The following is a 21,052-nucleotide window of genomic DNA, read 5'->3' as shown; positions in this document are numbered from 1 at the left end:
GCCACAACCGATGACTACGCTGACAGGGAACACAACAGAGAACCCCTGAGGGAGCAGGAGAGCAGTGGGATGCAGACCCCAAATTCTCATAAAAAGACCAGACTTAATGGTGTGACTGAGACTAGAAGGACTGATGGTCATGGGCCCCAGACCTTCTGTTAGCCCAAGACAGGAACCATTCCCAAAGCCAACTCTTCAGACTGGACAATGGGATAGAAAATTATACTGGTGAAGAATGAGCTTCTTGGATCAAGTAAACACATGAGACTATGTTGGCATCTCCTGTCTGGAGGGGAGATCAGAGGGAAGAGGGGGTTAGAAGTTGGCCAAATGGACACGAAAAGAGAGAATGGCAGAAAGGAGTGTGCTAACTCATTAGGGGGAGAGCAATTAGGAGTATATAGCAAGGTGTATATAAATTTTTGTATGAGAGACTGACTTGATTTGTAAACTTTCACATAAAGCACAATAAAAATTAAAAAAAAAAGAAAACCCTATGCAGTACAGTTCTACTCTGACATACGTGGGGTCGCCCTGAGTCGGAGGGGACTCAACAGCAACTACTTACTGGTCAATAAAAGGTACTTGAAAATTTTTTAAAAAAATAAAATAAGGTCCTAATGAACTTGCCAAGTGAAAAACTAAGAAACCCTGACATACAGGTCCCAGTGTCCAGGAGCCTGGGGCAAAATGTTGCTCTAAGAGCCTCATGGATTCCTGGCAGAAAAGTGTGTGCACGAATATTCAGTTCCAAAAGCCTCATAAAAAATTTTTTATGGATTACTCATTGATAGGTATATTTCAGTGTAGCATAGCACTGTATTTCACAGAAATTAAGAAGCCATTGATTATTATTTTATATACCATTAAGAAAAAGAAAGGGGTATGTAAAATAATAACTAATTTAAAAACTTTCATGACATCTCTTTCAAGGTGCAGTGTGATTTCAGAGATATTAAAATGTGGAAAATACATGTCTTGGAAGTGATGAAATATGTATCTATTTTCTACTATCAAAAAGGAAGGAAGAAAAACTTCCAGCTAATTTTAAGATTCAACAGCTATCATCAACGGACTTTTAAAAAAGTTTAAAAAATACATTGCATTGGTCATATGCCACTTTTACAATTTAGTATGAGTTATCGGTTGAATTGTATCCCCTCAAAAACGTGTATCAGCTTGGCTAGGACATGATTTTCAGTATTGTGTGATTGCCCACCATTTTGTCATCTAATGTGATTTTCCTGTGTGTTGTAAATCCTACCTCTATAACAGAGCTCTGATGGCACAGTAGTTGAGAACTACAGCTGTTAATCAAAAGTCAGCAGTTTCAATCAACCAGCTGCTCCCTGGAAACCCTATGGGGCAGTTCTACAGTGTCCTATGGGGTCGCTCTAAGTCAGAATCCACTCCACATTAACTGGTGTGATTTTTTTTTTTTTTAATAAAGTTAATGAGGTAGGATTTGAAGCAATTATATTAACGAGGCAGGACTCAATCTACAAGATTAGGTTGAATCTTGAGTCAATCTCTTTTGAGATAGAAGAGAGCAGAGAGACAGAAGGACCACATACTACCAAGAATAAAGAACTAGGGGGGAGTGCATCCTTTGGACCTGGGGCCCCTGCACTGAGAAGCTCCTAGACCAAGAGAAGATTGATAACAAGGACCTTCCCCTAGACAACAGAGAGAGAGCTTTCCCCTGGAGCTGGTACCCTGAATTTGGAGTTCTAACCTCCTAGACTGTGAAAGAATAAATTTCTGTTTGTTAAAGCCATCCACTTCTGGTATTTCTGTTACAGCAGCACTAGGTATCTAAGACAGTATGAAAAAGGATAATATTGTTCTGCTTTTAAAAAAAAGAAGTTACTACCTTCTACAAAGTGAACATAAAGAGTCACAGTTCACCTCTTCTATTTTCTGCAACAGTTTTTGCACTGCTAATGAAAATACAATGACATAAACTAGAGTGCATAAGATCCACACAAACTGGAATTCCTGAAACACAGCTTCTCAATATTTCCTTTAAATGCAACTCAAAAGCAATTATACAGCCAATGTGTAATTACAGAGGAGAAGTGGATTTGAAACACTGAATTCAACCACATTCTCTTAAATTTGAGCTCCACATGTCCACGGCAGTAATAAAACCATCATTTGCCCCAGTGAATGTTCTTCAAAATTCATTGTCCTTTCCATTGTTAATTATAACACATTTTGCTTTCAGGAGAATAAAAGTCTAAATGAGAAGAAAGTGCAATCATTTGAAACTTATCATTCATGCTAAACATTTTGCTGAAAAACTTTGCTTTAAGCAGGAATGTTCATGATTTTTTACCCTCTTTTGAGTGGGCTGGTGACAAACTCTGTAGATTTGGAGCTTTAATCCTGCTGCTACTTCAAAACCTTAGAAGCAAATACACAAAAGTTCTCTGAGATAGAAGTTTAAAAAATTATGAATTAGTAATAATATTTTCTATATAACTGCCTACTTAAGTACAGTAAATTGAAACGCTTTAGGGAAAAAAAATGACTACAAACATGGGTTTCATGCATGTGACGCTATTAGAAATACTTTGGTACAACACAAAGCTAGCACTTTATCACTTGCTCTTTCATATCACTGTGGATCAGGCTCCTGCGCTTTCATTTCACTCATTGTAAAATGCTATATAAACACACAATAAATGAATGCAAGCTGTAAATTTTTATTGAACTCTGAATTTAAAAAGGCAACTTTAAAATACATTTTGGGGACAATTGGGGAAATCATAATATGGAGTATGTATCAGGTGATGTTATGGAATTGTTCATTTCCTTTGGTGTGTGACGATAGGATGTTAGTTGTATGAAGAATTTCCTAATTCTTGGTGGTACCTGCCAACATATTTAGGATCAAAGTGTCATGATATCTGCAACTTATTTTAAAATTATATATACATAGGTATTTTTTTATGTATATATATATATATAAACCATTGCCGTTGAGTCAATTCTGACTCATAGCGACCCTAAAAGACAGAGTAGAACTGCCCCCATAGAGTTTCCAAGGAGCACCTGGCAAATTTGAACTGCCAGCCTTTTTGGTCAGCAGCTGTAGCACTTAACCACTATGCCACCAGGGTTTCCTGTATTACGTATAATTATATATACAGGTAGGTAGGTAGATAGATAGACAGACAGACAGATAGATGATAGAATAGATAGATAGATAGATAGATAGATAGATAGATAGATAGATAGATAGATAGATAGATAGATAGATAGATAGATAGATAGATAGATAGATAGATAGATAGATGATAGGTAGGTAGATAGATAGATAGATGATAGACGATAGATGATAGATGATAGGCAGACAGATAGACGGACAGACAGGCAGACAGACAGACAGATAGATAGACAGATGAGGGAGTGCAAATGTGATAAGAATGTTAACAATTGGTGAATCCAGTTGAAGGCTACATAGATGTTTGTGGTACTGTTTTCCTGTTTCTTTGTACATTTGAAAATTCTCAAAATAAAATCTTGGGGAGGACTTGTATAAGTAAATGGAAAAGCTCTTTGTTTGATTCACATGACATTCATGTTTTCACTCTTTCCCTCCATTAAAAGAGTTGATTTTTGTACGTACATCTCTACTGCCCCCAATCAAATACTTCAGGGAGAACGGCAGGTCAGCAGGCCTTGTTTTAAGTGTATTAACTGACAACCCACTATCAATGACAAAAGAAAATGTAACCGAGGCCTGTTTTAAAGCAATGATTGTCAGCTCACATGGTCAATATGTCATGCAGGGTACACTTCATTAAGGAGTGAATAATTCACTTGTAATCCCAGCTAAATGAATGTCAATGTCAGGCTGCATAAACCGCAGATTACAATGTATCACTAAGTGCAATCAGAGACGCGGCATCACCCTTTGCCCTCCCAAAACACCCCAATTCAGGGCTGATTTGATACAAATTTTCCAAATAGCAGATAGAAAGTCCCTTTTGCACCACAGAGAAACAATTTTTCTGACACTGAAAGGAATGCAGAAGTTAGGCGCAATGTGTATCTTTCTTTTTGCACACTTTTATCTCTGGAGAGATTGAAGACTGAATCTTCACTGTGTCCCAGAGTTCATTAGCTAGAGTACCAAACTCCCCAGTTTGGTATCCCATATAATGATAAGAGAAACAGCCCAAAACTACCTGCAAGAGTAAATGGTGGAAAGCATATTATTTTTGGCGAAATCCCTTCAATGTCCTATGCTTTGTAGAAAAGGCAAATTCCTTTTAAAAGATGCTCTTTGATAGTTGATTGGGCCCAGTATACATAAAACGGAGTCCCTGGTGGCACAATGGTTAAGTGTTCGGCTGCTAACTAAAAGGTCTGTAGTTTGAATTCCACTCCTTGGAAATCCTATGGGGCAGCTCTACTCTGTCCTGTAGGGTCGCTATGAGTCAGAACTGACTCGAGGGCAATGGGTGTATACATAAAACGCATCTATTGTAATGCACTCTTCCTTATTCAAGCCAATGAAATACACCTCCATCATGGTTGTTCTAAACTGGGTGAGTAGAGTCAGAAGCCACATTTACCTAACCAGATCAACATTAACTGTGTTAATGGTTTCGAATATGAGGAAAGTTTGGTAAAACGGAAAGAGAGCAAACTCCAGTATCAGATGAGAAATGGATTTCCATTCCCATGTGGCCACTTTCTGTCTTCATAAGCTTGAGCAGGTCAGTTAATAATTCTTGGCTTCTTTTTTACCTATAAAATAGGTATGATAATGCCCACCTCTGTGGATTGTGATGAGGGTTTGCAATAATATATGAAAAAACACCTTGGACAGGCCTGACACATAACTGGGTATACAAAAAACATGAGCTATTAAAAATTGTATAAAAGTAAAACATATTTTACTTTTAAAAGAAGCGAATGGCTTTGGATTGAGCAAGTCACTCTAGGCTTGGTCTCAGTGGCTGATTTAATGTACACTGGATGACTAGTTCAGTGCATATATTGAGTTAGAAATACTCAGTAAGGCACATTACGTACAACACCAGCTCAGGTAGACATCTGGCCTATGACTACAACATTCCATTGCTCAGCTCAACGAAGACTCAGATATTCATTCTAACTAGGCAGAATGGCAGGTAATAGTCAAATTCCTGCTTCAGTGGGTTCCATGTGACTGAGTGAGAAGTGACAACCTTTGGATGAAAAGGAACAGCTACTATTCGCTTCCCAGGAGACCAGAGGAGTGAAGGGGCTGAGAAGTGGCTTCAGGTGGAAGGATCAATCTGGCAGAGGACTCCATGAGAAGAAATTCCACTGAGCACAGCTGCCCCCACCCAGAATATTTCTGGAGGGACTCACTTCCACATTTACCAGAGAAGACTGTTTTTGTTCTTTTTAACTACAGACCGCATCTACTTGTGAAGTCCCATTCTATATCCATAGCATTTCACTATAAAATTACTGTTTCTGAAGGAAAATATTAGCAAAAGTAAAACAAGTTGAACCTTCCAGAACATCAAAATTGTATTGTTTTGTATTGAGTTTCTCCCCAATATCTGGTCTCTTCTCTCTGTTGCTGCTGTTGCTGCTGGCTGCCATCTAGTCAACCCCAACCCACAATGATCCCATGCGGAATGGAACCAAAACTTGCCTGGCCCTGTGCCATCCCCAGGATCAGTTGGAGAGTGGACCATTGTGATCCATAAGGTTTTCATTGGCTGCTTTTCAGAAATAGATCACCAAGCTTTTCTTCCTAGTCCATCTGAGTCTGGAAGCTTCCCTGAAACCTGCTCAGCATCATAGCAACATGATAGCCACCACTGAGAGACAGGTAGGTGGCTGCAAGTGAGGTACATTGGCCAGAATAGAAGCTGAGCATCACATGTGGAAGGTGAGAATTCTACTACTGAGCCACCACTGTGTCCCTTCTCTCTGTATATATGTTGAAATAACATTTTTGAAATGTGGTCTTTGCTTTCCTAGGGGAGGGGTATGATAGGGTAGAAAGGACCCAGCCCAGTCCCAGACACATGGTAGCTGCTCAGTGGTAAATTGAGAAGGAAAACATGCTCCAGTGCCTTCCTTCAGCCATAAAAGCTCTAAGGACCAATACACTATCATTCAGCAAATGAAGAACTATTTAAAGAGCATAATTTGGAAAGAACTCTGGCTCTGCAAGCTTACATTTTAAATGTTAACCTAAACAATTCATATGTTGGCTTGAAGGTCAAGACCTCAGCTCATAAAACGAGCCACTGAATTTGCAATAAAGAAATGGCCTTCCCTTGCATAGGAAATTTTTAGCTTGCCCTTTTCCTTTGATCACAGCCTGCATGAGAATTTCTTTAGATTTTTCAAAAGCGAACGTTGGAGTAAATAAGATGTGAATATTGGAGGCTGAGACCCACTAGATGTGTTTTTTAAACAGCTCTTTAGATGGGCGACTCCGGCAGCTTGATTAAGAGAGGCATACCTTGATCATTTGTCATCTGCATGTCTTTAAGCCCTGCGGGGTAGTTTGTGCCAGATCAGGAAAGAAGTATGCCCCGAGAGACTGAGGACAGCACTACCTGGTAATCAAAAAGAGAAATGAACATGGCATTGAAGAGACTTAAAGAGGCGGGCACAGAACTCATTTGTTTATCCCCTAATATAAATTTCCTCCCAGATCTCGTTCATTTCTTCGATCCCTCTCCTTAGCTGGAAAAAGAAATTGCATCATTTCTCTTCCTCTGCCTTCACATCTCCATTCTCATAGAGAGTCACTGGCATCCTCCTGCTTGCTGTATGTTAGCATTTCCAAAGCTCTGGACCAGGCAGGTGTGGCCCCCAATGCAGAGTGGCCTTTGTAAATTCTCATGGGACAAAGGGCTATCCTCAGTGCACATAAGCTACAGGGCCTTGCAAACCCAGAGATGGAGGAGGCAGATGGGCAGGACTAAGTTTGAGAGGTTGGATCTCAGCTATGGAAGGCCCTGACCCAAATCCAGCTCCTGCTGCCCCGCTCCAGATGGTGTCAAGGCTGAAATGACTCAGCAAACCCCACTCATTCATCCTGGTGTAGTTGCTCCTAACGGGTTTATGTTCATTGTATTTGGCTGCATTCCCCCTTTGGAAACTGTCTAGAATTCATTGTGGCTTTCTTCTACCTTTCATTTTCATTCCACATTTTTTAAAGTGACAATTTCCCCACTCCCCGTTGATACCAACTCCTTTGCAAGAGGCATAGCAGTCCAAATAAACAGTTCATAAATGAATGCATGAATTACAGAATTCATTGAGAAAAGAGGTTGCAGAAGCCTGTATTTAAAATTCTGTGTTCCACATCATTAATTAAATTGACACAATGCCATATGTTGGTTTCAGATGATCAAACTACCTTCTAAGAATTCTATTTAGAAGTTTTGAAATCAAAGAATACTCCCCCCAAACTTTGTTTTTGTATCAAAACCTGAAATGTAGCAACTAGGGAATTAAAACAAGTTTAGAAGTTTAATGATTTAAAGAATAAAAAAAACAATGATAGCATAATTCTATTAATCAAGTTATTATAAATGCTTTCAAATGTATGAAAATCCTTGAATAATAATATAAAGAATACCTTTGGGGCCACTACCCAGTTTAAAACCAGCACCGTAAGCATAATTGTGATTCCTTGTTTATACCTCCCAAGTGCATTCGCTATAATCCTCCGACCCCCTCCCCCGCCCCATGAGAATTGGTAACCCCAGTTCTGAGTTGGAGATGATCAGTTCCGAAGCATGTCTTTATATTTTTATACATATGTCAATTTCCTGAAGACAACATAAAACTCATCAAGCGTATTTTAAGTTTTGCATAAATGATATCCTATTGTACATAAGTAACTTGTTTTCTGCTCCATAGGGTTTTAGATATACCCACTTCGATGCATGTTGCTCTATATTATTCATTTTCACTGTCACATATTATTCCACTATATGAACATACCACAATATATTCACCCACTGAAAGCCTGATTTTCAGAAGAGGAGACGGAATCTTTATAGCACAAGGAAGAATGATCAGATAGAAATGACCCTGCAATTTGCACACCTCCTGACTCCGAACCATGGCGTGGCCACCTTCATATTTCCCCTCTTGCTGCTCAGGAATACTGTCTGGGTAAAGGGCTAGGGCAGAATTGTTCAAGAAAATAATTAACAGAGTGTAAGACAAGTGGTGACAGCCAAGTGCCACTGACTAATCCCATGCCTCTCCCTGGGTAGGAATGGCCATCTTCATTGCACCAGGGATGCAGTGTAATACCTGCAAGAGCCCACACATCAGCTAACTGGACACCACACCTGGTCACCCCCTTAGAAGGCAATTTCTGTTCCTCTAGGGAAAGAATTTATTGTATCACTTCATTAAACTGAATATTTAGAGTTATACATCCCTGAGACACCTGTACGGTGTGGTTTTTTATGTCACAAGCACTTCCCTGAATCATCCAGGCCTGCTCTGTTCAGAAATCAATTAAAAGGAAGACCAGTTGCCCCTTAAAGACAAACCCCAAGATGAGTGAATTCTCTTCTCCTCTACCCCTACCTACCCAGCTCTACCTGCTTTGGCATTCAAATCAGCAAGTGTGAGGATCAGTAAAGAGTAATGAGCTAAAGGAAGAGCCTGGAACCCTCGCTAATCCAGTGGAGCTCTTTAACCTAGTTAGAATAAAAGCTCACACCTGTGTGACAGACACATGTAGCCGAGGACATAGGACTGCTGCTCCATCTTGCAGTACTTACGGCAGATCAGGCAAAGGAACAGAATGGCCGGTGCCGTGTCTAAGAAACTGGATTAGCAGTGATAGGGGCAGCCAGGGGTGGATTAACCAGTAAGTGCGTTACGCACAGGCTTCACGGTGCTTATTTACTAACCTGTAGTGCACAATTTCACCCATGTGATGAGTAAGTAAGTAAGCATAAGTAAGCCTGTGCCTACATCGCTTATTGGGTAATTTGTCCCTTGGAGCAGCCATAAGTGTCTGGCCCCCAGGTGTGGAAGCCTGGAATTGACAGCCAAGTGTCTAGAGGACAAGGTCAGTGGCCAAGAGGCTGTCAAAATGGGGGCCTTCTGTTAACACTCAGAGGGAGTAAAAAACCCACTGACACTAACAAAAGATGTGTCCGTAAAGGGAGAGAGAAACGTGAAATGTCCTGTAGTAGTGAGGTTGCAATGCAGACCCTTCCATCCTTCAGTTCTACGTTTCCCTTTCAGCAGCAAGATTCTTGTCCGTATTTTGGGGGAAAAGAGGCTCTTATTTGTGAAACATCTCTATTTAAAAGCCAAGTAAATTTATACAGTGGAACACTACTCAACAATAAAAATATGCAAAATACTGTCACACAAAGCATCATGGACAACCCTTCTACTCATTAACCTGATGCAAAGAAGACAGAAGCAAAAAAAAAAAAAAAAAAAATAGACTAAATGTTTTCATTGACATGAAGTCTGAGCAAGGCAAAGCTAATCTTTCAGGACTGAAGTCAGTGAGTGGTTGACCAGAAAGGTGGATGATGGAACTTGCGAAGTGCAGAAATGTTCTACATCTTGTTTTGTGTGGTGGTTACAGAGATCATGTGCCTGTCTGCATTCATCAAACTAAAGTTGAAGATCTGTGCATTTTGTTATCAGTAAATTATACTGCAATTTAAAAAACTATGCTTAAAAACAGATAAATAAATGAAATCAAGTCAAAGAAGTGTTTGCAGAGGAAAAACCTTCCATAGAGAGTATGAATCCCAAAGGAATTGCATAGGATTTTCTTCAGTGAGTCTAACTGCATCTACTTGGAAGTACATAATTCTAGATGACTTACCAGACAGATCACACTATTTTAAATTGTCACTCTGACTCAGAACTTCCTCTCTTCCTTCCCTGCATTTTTTCCCTCCACAGCACATCCCACCGTCTGACATATACGTATAAACCCTTTGCCGTGGAGGCAATTCCAACTCATAGTGACCCTATAGGACAGAGTAGAACTGCCCCATAGGGTTTGCAAGGAGTGCCTGGTGGATTCAAACTGTAGCACTTAACCACTACACCATCAGGTTTTGACATATACACACACATATGCCTATAAACAGGTATGTATTTTTAATTATACTTTTGATAATGTTTTAGGCTACTGTGTGTCTGTCCCCATCTAGAATGTAAACTCCACAAGGGCAGGCTAAAGATCACATTCACGGGTACAGGGGTTAGCACACACAATTTATAAAATCTCCTACAAATTGCTAGGAGAAAGATTTTAAAAACGGGCAAAGTGTATGAAGGCATGCCACAAAAGAGGAAACGTGAGTAGCCAATAAGCTTAGGAAAAAATATCCAACTATTTTATTTATCATTTGTTAGATGTTTTGGTCTTTCTTGTATTCCCAGTGCTTAGAAAAATTCCTGGCGCATGACAGACTCTCAATAATTGTGTTTGAATAAATCAATAAGTGAAAGGAAAGGGGGAAAAATGATTAACTATTTGGCCTTAGAGAGCTGTCATTTGACAGCTGAGGACACTGAAGCCCTGAGAGGCTAGGTCACTGTCACTGTCACCGTCACCGTCACCGTCACAGTGTGGCATCGCTGCAGGCGAGAATGGACTACTCCCCAAATCTGCTGCCTCTCTTTCTTAAATGGTGCCTTGTTTGACCAAAATTATTGATTCTTCCTTCGTCTTGCCTCTTTCCATGCATGTTCATAATTATTCAATCTTAATGGGTCCTCCAACTTCAGGAATGAGACACAAAATAAACAGGTTACTCATATTTGCCTTAACATATATACATTGTTACTAATGTTCATAGTAAATCTACTCTGGAATCACACCACTTGAATCCTTAAGTCTGCAAAGATAGTTTGAGGTTCTGAATGTCTGCTCTGTACACAAATCACTGAGCTAGGTTCAAATAGGACTCAGAGTAGAAAACAAGGTACAAGATGCAGTTTGTGCCATGTCACTTAGATATTCAGAACAAAGCAAATGTTAGAACCCAAGTGTCCAGGACTCGTTTGCCATATTACCAAACATGACGAAACCTTGGTCTAAGGATTGAAGGTCTATGTAAGGTTCCAGGCATGAATCAATAAGGTTCCAGGCATGAATCAAATCAATAAGAATCAAAAGCAATACATAGTTGTCTTCCCAGCGTTTCTAAAATTGCGTCTTTTTCTGCAAAGGGCTAGACTTATTCATTTTCAAGTGCAAGTTACACGGAGTTTATCTATGTGATAACAACAGGTCAGATAGCCCTGAGATCAGAGCCAGCAAGGACTGACAGAGAAAAGGAAAAAAATAAAAAACAAGGAATCACACTCATGAAATCTTTGTTATTATTATTATTATTGTGCTTTAGGTGAAAGTTTACAGCTCAAATTCGTTTCTCATACAAAAATTTATACGCACATTATTATGTGACCCTAGTTGCAATCCTATAATGTGACCACAACTCTTTGCACATGTCATTATAATACTTTACTTTGTCTTCTCGAACCGCCCTTTGAAACCTTCTGTTCAGTTCTTTTACTTCATCAATTCTTCCTTTTGCTTTAGCTGCTCGATGTTCCCAAGAAAGGTGATCCAACTGAATGTGGAAATTATAGAACAATATCATTAATATCACACACAAGCAAAATTTTGCTGAAGATCATTCAAAAACGGCTGCAGCAGTATATCGACAGGGAACTGCCAGAAATTCAGGCCGGTTTCAGAAGAGGACGTGGAACCAGGGATATAACTGCTGATGTCAGACGGATCCTGGCTGAAAGCAGAGAATACCAGAAGGATGTTTACCTGTGTTTTATTGACTATGCAAAGGCATTCGTCTGTGTGGATCATAACAAATTATGGATAACATTGCGAAGAATGGAAATTCCAGAACACTTAATTGTGGTCACAAGGAACTTTTATGTAGATCAAGAGGCAGTTGTTTGGACAGAACAAGGGGATACTGATTGGTTTAAAGTCAGGAAAGGTGTGCGTCAGGGTTGTATCCTTTCACCATACCTATTTAATCTGTATGCTGAACAAATAATACGAGAAGCTGGACTAGATGAAGAAGAACCGGGCATCAGGATTGGAGGAAGACTCATTAACAACCTGCGTTATGCAGATGACATAACCTTGCTTGCTGAAAGTGAAGAGGAATTGAAGCACTAACTAATGAAGATCAAAGACCACAGCCTTCAGTATGGACTGCACCTCAACACAAAGAAAACAAAAATCCTCACAACTGGACCAAGGGGCAACATCATGACAAACGGAGAACACATTGAAGTTGTCAAGGATTTCATTTTACTTCGGTCCACAATCAACACCCATGGAAGTAGCAGTCAAGAAATCAAGAGATGCGTTGCATTGGGTAAATCTGCAAAGGACCTCTTTAAAGTGTTGAAGAGCAAAGATGTCACCTTAAAGACTAAGGTGTGCCTGACCCAAGCCATGGTATTCTCAGTCGCATCATAGGCACGTGAAAGCTGGACAATGAATAAGGAAGACTGAAGAAGAATTGATCCCTGTGAATTGTGGTGTTGGCGAAGAATATTGAATATACCATGGACTGCCAAAAGAATGAACAAATCTGTCTTAGAAGAAGTACAACCAGGATGCTCCTTAGAAGCAAGGATGGCGAGACTGTGTCTTACATACTTTGGACATGTTGTCAGGGGGGATCAGTCTCTGGAGAAGGACATCATGCTTGTCAAAGTACAGGGTTAGCAGAAAAGAGGAAGACCCTCAATGAGGTGGATGGATGCAGTGGCTGCAACAATGAGCTCAAGCATAACAACTGTTGTAAGGATGGGGCAGGACCGGGCAGCGTTTCCTTCTGTTGTGCATGGGGTCGCTATAGGTCAGAACGAACTCGACGTCACCTAACAACAACAACAACAAATGTGACCACACATTCCTCCTTTCCACCCAGGGTTTCCCATGTCCATTCAACCAGCTCCTATCTCTTTCTGCCTTCTCATCTCACCTCCAGACAGGAGCTGCCCATTTGGTCTCCAGTATCTACTTGAACTAAGAAGCACACTCTTTACGAGTATCATTTTATGTCTTATAGTCCAGGCTAATCTTTGTCTGAAGAGTTGGCTTTGGGAATGATTTTAATTCTGGGTTAGCAGAGAGTCTGGGGACTATGTCTTCTGGGGTTCCTCCAGTCACAGACCATTAAATCTGGTCTTTTTACTAGAATTTGAGTTCTGCACCCCACTTTTCTCCTGTACCATCAGGGACTCTGTTGTGTCCCCTATCAGGGTGGTCATTGGTAGTAGCTGGGCACCATCTAGTTCTTCTGGTCTCAGGCTGATGGAGTCTCAGGTTTATGTGGGCTAATATTGTACTTGTGTCTTTGGTGTTCTTTATTATCCTTTGCTCTAGGTGGGTTGGGACCAACTGGTGCATCTTAGATGGCCTCTCACTAGCTTTTAAGATGCCAGATACCTCTCGCCAAAGTGGGATGCAGAACATTTTCTTAATAAACTTTGTTATACAAATGGACCTAGCTGTCTCCTAAAACCATGGTTCCCAGACCCCTACCCCTGCTACACTGTCCCTCAAAGTGTTTTGTTGGGTTCAGGAAACTTCCTTGCTTTTGGTTTAGTCCATACACTAAGGAAATCTTGGTAAAGGTGAAAGGAAGTTGTTATGCTGTGCTAGCATTTTTTTAAAAGAATCAACACTCAGTTTCTAGTACCCGCTACAGATACGATTCAATAACCTTTCTTCGTTTCATTCACTTAACAACTATTTATAGGACTGGCATTTCTCCTGTGCTAGGTGTACCAGGAAAACCTAGTGGTATAGTGGTTAAGAGTTACAGCTGCTAACCAAAAGATACCCAGCCCAGTGCCAGTTCAAATCCACCAGCTGTTCCTTGGAAACCCTATGGGGCAGTTCTACTCTGTCCTACAGGGTGGCTATGAGTCAGAATCAACTTGACGGCAATGAGTTCGGTTTTTGGTTTTATTCTATATTCCCAAATCAGAAGTAATAATTTTCTATAATTCCTGATTATATGATATTACTTAACTTCTCCCTTATTCTCTCCTTGGCCAAATATCACACACACACACACACATCCAGGCTAAGAAAATAACTACATAAATAAAATTACTGAAATAGAACAGATATTTAAAATGTGCTATGTACGGTGGTGTAGTGGGTTAAGTGCTACAGCTGTTAACCAAAAGGTCGGCAGTTCAAACCCACCAGGCGCTCCTTGGAAACCCTATGGGGCAGTTCTGTTCTGTCCTATAGGGTCGCTTTGAATCTAAATTGACTCGATGGCACTGGGCTTTTTTGGCTTTATGTATAGCATACACAGCTTGAATTGAAAATGAAATAGATCAGCCTGAAAAAAAAATTTTTTTTTTTTCTAGTTTCTTTCCGTTGTCCATTGGGATGAGTCTTTATAAAGATCATGTGAGTAGGGACCTACAACGGGCACCAGGCTATTTTTACCACTCCCCTATCCACTTTTTATCCTGATTTAGGATTAACGAAAATTGCTCAAGCTTCCCCAGTACTTTGGTTGGTTCAGTGGGGTTTATTTGTCCTACAGGGCTCTGAGCATGGTGCTGACTGTCTCACAGTGAGAACCCCGTCAAATAGTTGCCAGGAGAGCTCAGCGAAGTTGAGTAGCCTGGGGAGTAAGTTCATAAATTGAGGAACTCATTTATCTTCCACAGTAAGACACCCTTCCCCCCCTCCCCCCACGGAATACAAACTACTTAACCCATCAAAACTGAGAGCTGCCAAAACCTCTCTCCTTCTGGGCCTGTAAACACCTCCATAGTCAAAGGCTTTCAAGCTAGCATACTCATGATTGGTTTAAACTACCAAAACCCTATCTTTACATTAAGATTTCTCACTTAAATCTTATATGTGGCTAAAGAATTAGAAGTGAAGATGATAAAATAAGTTAGGAGTTACATTACCATTGTGTTCATTTCTCAGGAGCTTCAGACTTCTCAGGGCAATAACGTACTGCAATCTCCCTTACTTCCACAGGTGCTGAAAGTGGATATTAAATTTTATAATCAAGATTTGTCTTTAACTTGTACAGGAATCCAAGAGTTTAAAGGAGCTCTAGAAATGCTGAATACATACGATCTACTACATGCACATTGCTAAGAATCCCTACGCCTTTACAGTCTTCCTGAAATACATGGAACAATATGATGAAGGTTTAAATGATACGTATTTTTTCTTTACCAGCCACGTGTTTATAGTCTTAAGTCACTGGCAATTGGTTACCCTCATTCATTCATTTGTTGTCATTTTCAGTCAGTCACAAGCATTTATGGCTGGCTAAGACATATGTTCAAGGGTTATTGATTGTAAAATATTTAATAATATCAAAAACCAGAAAGAATTAGAGGGATATCTATGTCAATTGGCACAACATAGTTCTTAAAGACAATATTCTACATCCCACTTTACCTAGTAACATCTGGGATCTTAAAAGGTTGCAAACAGCCATTTAAGATACAACTATTGGTCTCTTCTAGTCCAGAGCAGAAGCCAGTTAAAAAAAAAAAAAAAGGACTCAAGGGGGCAATTAGTCCAAAGGACTAACGGGCCACATGAACCACAGACATGACTCCAAGACCAGAAGAATGAGATGGTGCCTGGCTACCACTACCAACCACTTTGACTGGGATTACAACAGAGGGTCCTGGACAAGCCAGGAGAAAAATGTAGAACAAAAGATCAGATTCATGAAAAAGACCAGACTTACTGGCCAGACAGAGAATGGAGGACTATGGCCCTAAGACACACCCTCTGACCTGGAACTGAAGCCATTCCTGGAGACCACCTTCCAGCCAAACAATAGACAAGTCCATAAAATAAATAATAACACCCAAAAGGAAAGTTCTCCTTAGAACAATCAATTACAAGAGATCAAATGGGCAAATTTTGTCCAAAAGCAAAGGTAAGAAGGCAGGAAGGGGTAGCAACTCAGGACAAAAGGAAACAAGAACCCAAGGCTGAAATGGGGAGGGTGCTGACACATTGTGGGGAATGAAGCCAAGGCCATGAAATACTTTATGTACAGACTATCAGATGAGAATCTAATTTGCTCCATAAATTTTCACCAATTGCACAATAAAAAAAATTCCAAACTAGAAAAAATATTTAAGAAATATTTTAGATATCTTAAATATCCTTCAATAGAGCATTAATTAAATAAATCATGGTCTATCTGTAAAGTGGGATACAATGGAGCAGTTAAAATGTGTGAAGGAGCCCTATTTCTAGTGGGATACTTTTAGAATAAATTCGTATGTATAATTTAGAGTTGATTACCCAGAAACCCAGTGCCATCATAGCAACCCTATAGAACAGAGTAGAACTGCCCCGTAGAGTTTCCAAGAAGAGCCTGACGGATTTAAACTGCCGACCCTCGGGCTAGCAGCTGTAGCACTTAACCACTACACCACCAGGGTTTCCACTAGAGTTGATTATATACATACATAAAATTATATACACATATAAAATTATATACATATGTAAAATTGTATATATATATATATAAGTTCATATATAAATATATATGTGAAATTTCCTGATCTTGGGAGCCCATGGCAATATCGTAAGAGTACAATTGAGCAGCACCATGTAATTGGTTTTGTCCAATAATTTCTAAGCAGAAATGATATATCACTTCCAGGCTTGAGCATCTCATTGCTGGTACAAGATCCTCCAGAGCTCTCTTTCCATCTGCCATAAAATCCAGCACTATTTGATATGGTGGTTGCCCCATCAGCCTGAAATGAAGAGATACAGAGCTCCCATCCAACCCACAATGGACATGTAATAAGAGCAAAATATAAACTCCTGTCATTATAACCCTTTAAGATTTTGAAAGTGTGTTAATGAAAAAAAACCTAGTCTATCTGATTAGTACAAATAAGTACATATTAATTTGATCTTCACAATAAAAATATTGCTCTTCTGAAATGTGTATGCACCTCTCACAGGTCTGGGCCATAGATATATAATAGTAAAAGTAAAAAACACTACCTTGCCCTTTAGGACCTCAAGTAGAATCATATTGTCTTATTAATTTTAGCAAAAATATTATGTGAGTTCTCCAACTTTGTTCTTCTTTTTCAATATCATTTTGCCCTTCTGGGTCCCTTGAATTTCCACATAAATTTTAGCATTAGTTTGTCAATTTCTGAAAAAAAAAAAAAAAAGACAACTAGTGTTATGATAAGGACTGCATTGAATGAGTAGATTAGTTTGGAAAGTATTACCCTCTCCAAGCCCTGGTGGCGCAGTGGTTAACAGCTTGGCTGCTGATCAAAAGGTTGGCAGTTCAAATTCAGCAGCTGCTCACTGGAAACCCTATGGGGCAGTTCCACTCTCTTCTATAGGGTTGCTATGAGTCAGAATCCACTCAACGGCAACAAGTCTGGTTTTTGGTTTTTATCGCCATCTTAATAATATTAAGTATTCCAATCTATGAACATGGGATTACTTTCCATTTATTTGAGTCATTAATGTCTTCCAGTAATTTTTGTAGTTTTCAGAGTACAAGTCTGGGACTTATTTTGTAAAATTTATTCTTAAATATTTTATTCTTTTGATGCTATTGCAAATGAAATTTTTTTCTTAATTTCCGTTTCTAATTATTCATTGTTAATGTATAGAAATACAATGGATTTTTGTATATTGATCTTGTACCCTGCAATCTGGCAGAATTCATTTATTAGTTCAAATAATTTTTAGTGGATTCCTTAGGATTTCCTATACATAGGATCATGTCATCTGCAAATTGAGATAGTTTTACTTTTTTCCTTTCTGATGTGTATGTCTCTTATTTCATTTTCTTGCTTAACTGCCCTGGTTAGAACCTGTAGAATAATGTTAACTGTAAGAAGCAAGATCAGACATCTTTGCCTTATTGGTAATCTCAAGGGAAAATCATTTAGACTTTCACCACTGGGTATCTGTTAGCTACAGAGGTTTTGCAGGTGCCCTTTGCTAGGTTGAGGAAGTTCACTTCTATTTCTAGTTTTTTGAGTGTTTTTTTCATGAAAGGGTACTGGATTTTGTTGAAATACTTTTCTGCATCTTTTGAGCTTATCACGTGGGTTTTGTCCTTCATTCTACGGATAAGGTGTTTTATATTAATCAATTTTCCAATATTGAAAGGAGTGTTTCATCCTTAAAATCAAAAAAGCCAAACCTATTGCCTTCAAGTTGATTCTGACTCATAGTGAGATGTGTTTATAAAAAGTGAGTTGGAAAGTCAGAATTTCCTGTCACCCTCTACCTTTTGGTTCAGCCTATTGTATTAATTAGGATAAGTTAGGTTAAGCTGCTGTGACAAATGACCCCAAAAATCCCAGTGGCTTAACACTAAGTTTATTTCTCACTGATACAGAGATTGCTGTAGGTCAGACAGCTCTGCATAATATAGTGCATTATCCTCCATGTGGTAACTCAGAGATCCAGGCTGCTTTCATCTTGCGGGTCTGCCACTTCAACACACCACTCCTACACTCAACCCAAGAGAAAGTGAGAAACTGTAAAGTCACACAGGGGCTTTTCGCTGCCTCAGCCCAGAAATGATGCATGTCACTTATTCTAGATTTCATTGTTCATAATTAATCACATGGTTCTGCTTTATGTTGGGGGACTGAAAAATAAAAGATTTATCGTGCCCAAAAGAAAGGCATATGAAACAATTCTGGAACACATACAATGTGCTCTGCCACACCCTTTGTATCTTCTTTACCAGTCAAGAATATTGTTGTAAGGTTTTTTATGAAATCTTGGATGTCATCAATGCTAAAACATGAATTATTTCATAGACTTCTAAGAAAGAAAAAACACTGCCAATTATACTATGACACTCTGCCTTAATGATAATTTTGTGTGATGCACGAATTGATCACAACAGCCTGTCATTGTTCTGTAGCATCTTTTTCTCATACCAACAGATGTGGCCATTTCTCCTGTCTTCAGCGGTATTCCTTGGCATGTGATAGGCCATCATTTTACACATATCTCAGTAATGACACACAGCACAGCCACAGCTACTTCCTTTCTTAAGATCCATAAAACACACAATTAATCCAGTCCAAGAAAATATAAAATTGTATTCATTCTTCTAAAACAGCTTCATTAATATCAAATTTATGCCCTACTGCTCTGTCTCCTTGCCTTTTTCCATATATAGTAACTTTATTTCAAACCAAATTACACTGTAAGTTATTGGAGAAAGAGTCTTTTAATAAAAATTAAGCTCAGCACATAGTAGCAACAATGCACATAATTCAATTGAAATGGTGACAATAGGAATAACTATGACCAAGTCCATGCCTGCACAGGCAGTAACAACTATGTCATAACTGCCACTAGGCCAACAGCTATTGTAAGACACTATCAATATAAGACACATCCCAAATTCAGAGATGTGAAATATGAAAAAAAACATACCTCTCAGAATCGATAAACTATAATAAAGAAATAACAATAAAGTTAGCCAGTCTTGACCAAGCATAAGACTTTGTCCTAGTAGTAGTTCTCAAAATATGATCTGGGGCCCCTTGGAGTCTCCCCTAGACCTTTTCAGGAAATCTATGAATTCAAAACTATTTCCATAATAATACTAAAATGTTCTTGCCATTTTCATTCTCCTGTTTTCATTAGAGTACAGTGGAGTTTTTCAGAGGCTTCACCATAGATTAAATGCAGAAGCAGATATGAGAGTCTGTTTTTCGTTAAATTGAACAATATGCACTCTTTCCTTCCCCTCCCCCCCGCCCCCCCCCATGGCCCATTTTGGCTCTCTACAGCCCACATCCAAAACAAAGACTCCTGAAATCCTTCACAGTCTTTTTCACAAACGACCTACATGATTCTTTCATGATCCCACTCCTTGCCCTACTTTCATGATTGCCTTCAAACGAGACACTTCCGTCCTTCCTGTGATTCAGTCAAGGATCCAGGAAATTTACCATGCCGAATGACACTGGCACATTCTTTCTTTGGTGATTTGCATAAACACTACAGATTCTCCTTACAATTAATAAGATCGTAAGGTGGGTTAGGAGTCCCTGGGTGGCAAAAACAGTTTACATACTCCACTGCTATCCAAAATGTTGGAGGGTTGAGTTCACGCCATGGGGCCTTGGAAGAAAGGCTTGGAGATCTAATTCCAAAAAATGAGCCATTGACAACCCAGTGGAGCACAGTTATACTCTGACACACACAGGGTTGCCACGAGTCTGAATCCACTCCATGTCAACTGGTTTAAGGTTGGTTAAGTTTCTTCTAAGAGCTTCCCCACTGCCCCACTAACTCCTCCTCTTTCCTGGAGTGTTATCTCATCCAGGTGACATGGACTGTCAATTAGTACCTGATGGTGGCACAATATTTAATCACTCAATTGACTGCTAACCGAAAGGACAGTGATTAGAACCCACCAGCAGCTCTGTGAGAGAAAAGACCTGGCAATCTGCTTCCATAAAGATTACAGCCTGGGAAACCCCATGAGGCAGTTCTACTCTGTCCTAAAATGTCAATATGAGTTGGAATTGACTAGATGGCACACGACAACAACAACATTGTATTTTTAACTGAAAAAAGCTTTGAGAAGGACTCTGTGGATTTTTTCATTGTGAGAGGTAACTCGTAAAGATAGGAATGGTGAGCAGCAGGATCCAGCTTAGAGCACCTTCAAGCCTTGTTTTAAGCGTTTTGCATGTAATAACTCATTTGATCTTCACAGCTAACCTCCCAGGTCTGTGCTATAGTGATGAAGACAGTCAGGCACACAAGGTCAAATTACTTCCCCTGGGTCACATAGCTAGTAGCCAGGAGGGCCTGGTTCCAATTCTAGGCAGTGTGATCTCAGAGTCACGTACATAATCACTAAACTCTCCTGCTTCTTGAATCATGCACTTACTTACTTGGAGAGTTGACATCTTTTGTTTCTTACGGGAAAACTATTTACTTCAGCAAGTTTTTAACTTGCTTCAGTTTCAGGTGCACAATTATATGTGT

Source organism: Loxodonta africana, chromosome 15 (assembly GCF_030014295.1).
Source record: "Loxodonta africana isolate mLoxAfr1 chromosome 15, mLoxAfr1.hap2, whole genome shotgun sequence".
NCBI lineage: Eukaryota > Metazoa > Chordata > Mammalia > Proboscidea > Elephantidae > Loxodonta > Loxodonta africana.
Note: the sequence above shows the minus strand (reverse complement) of the source record.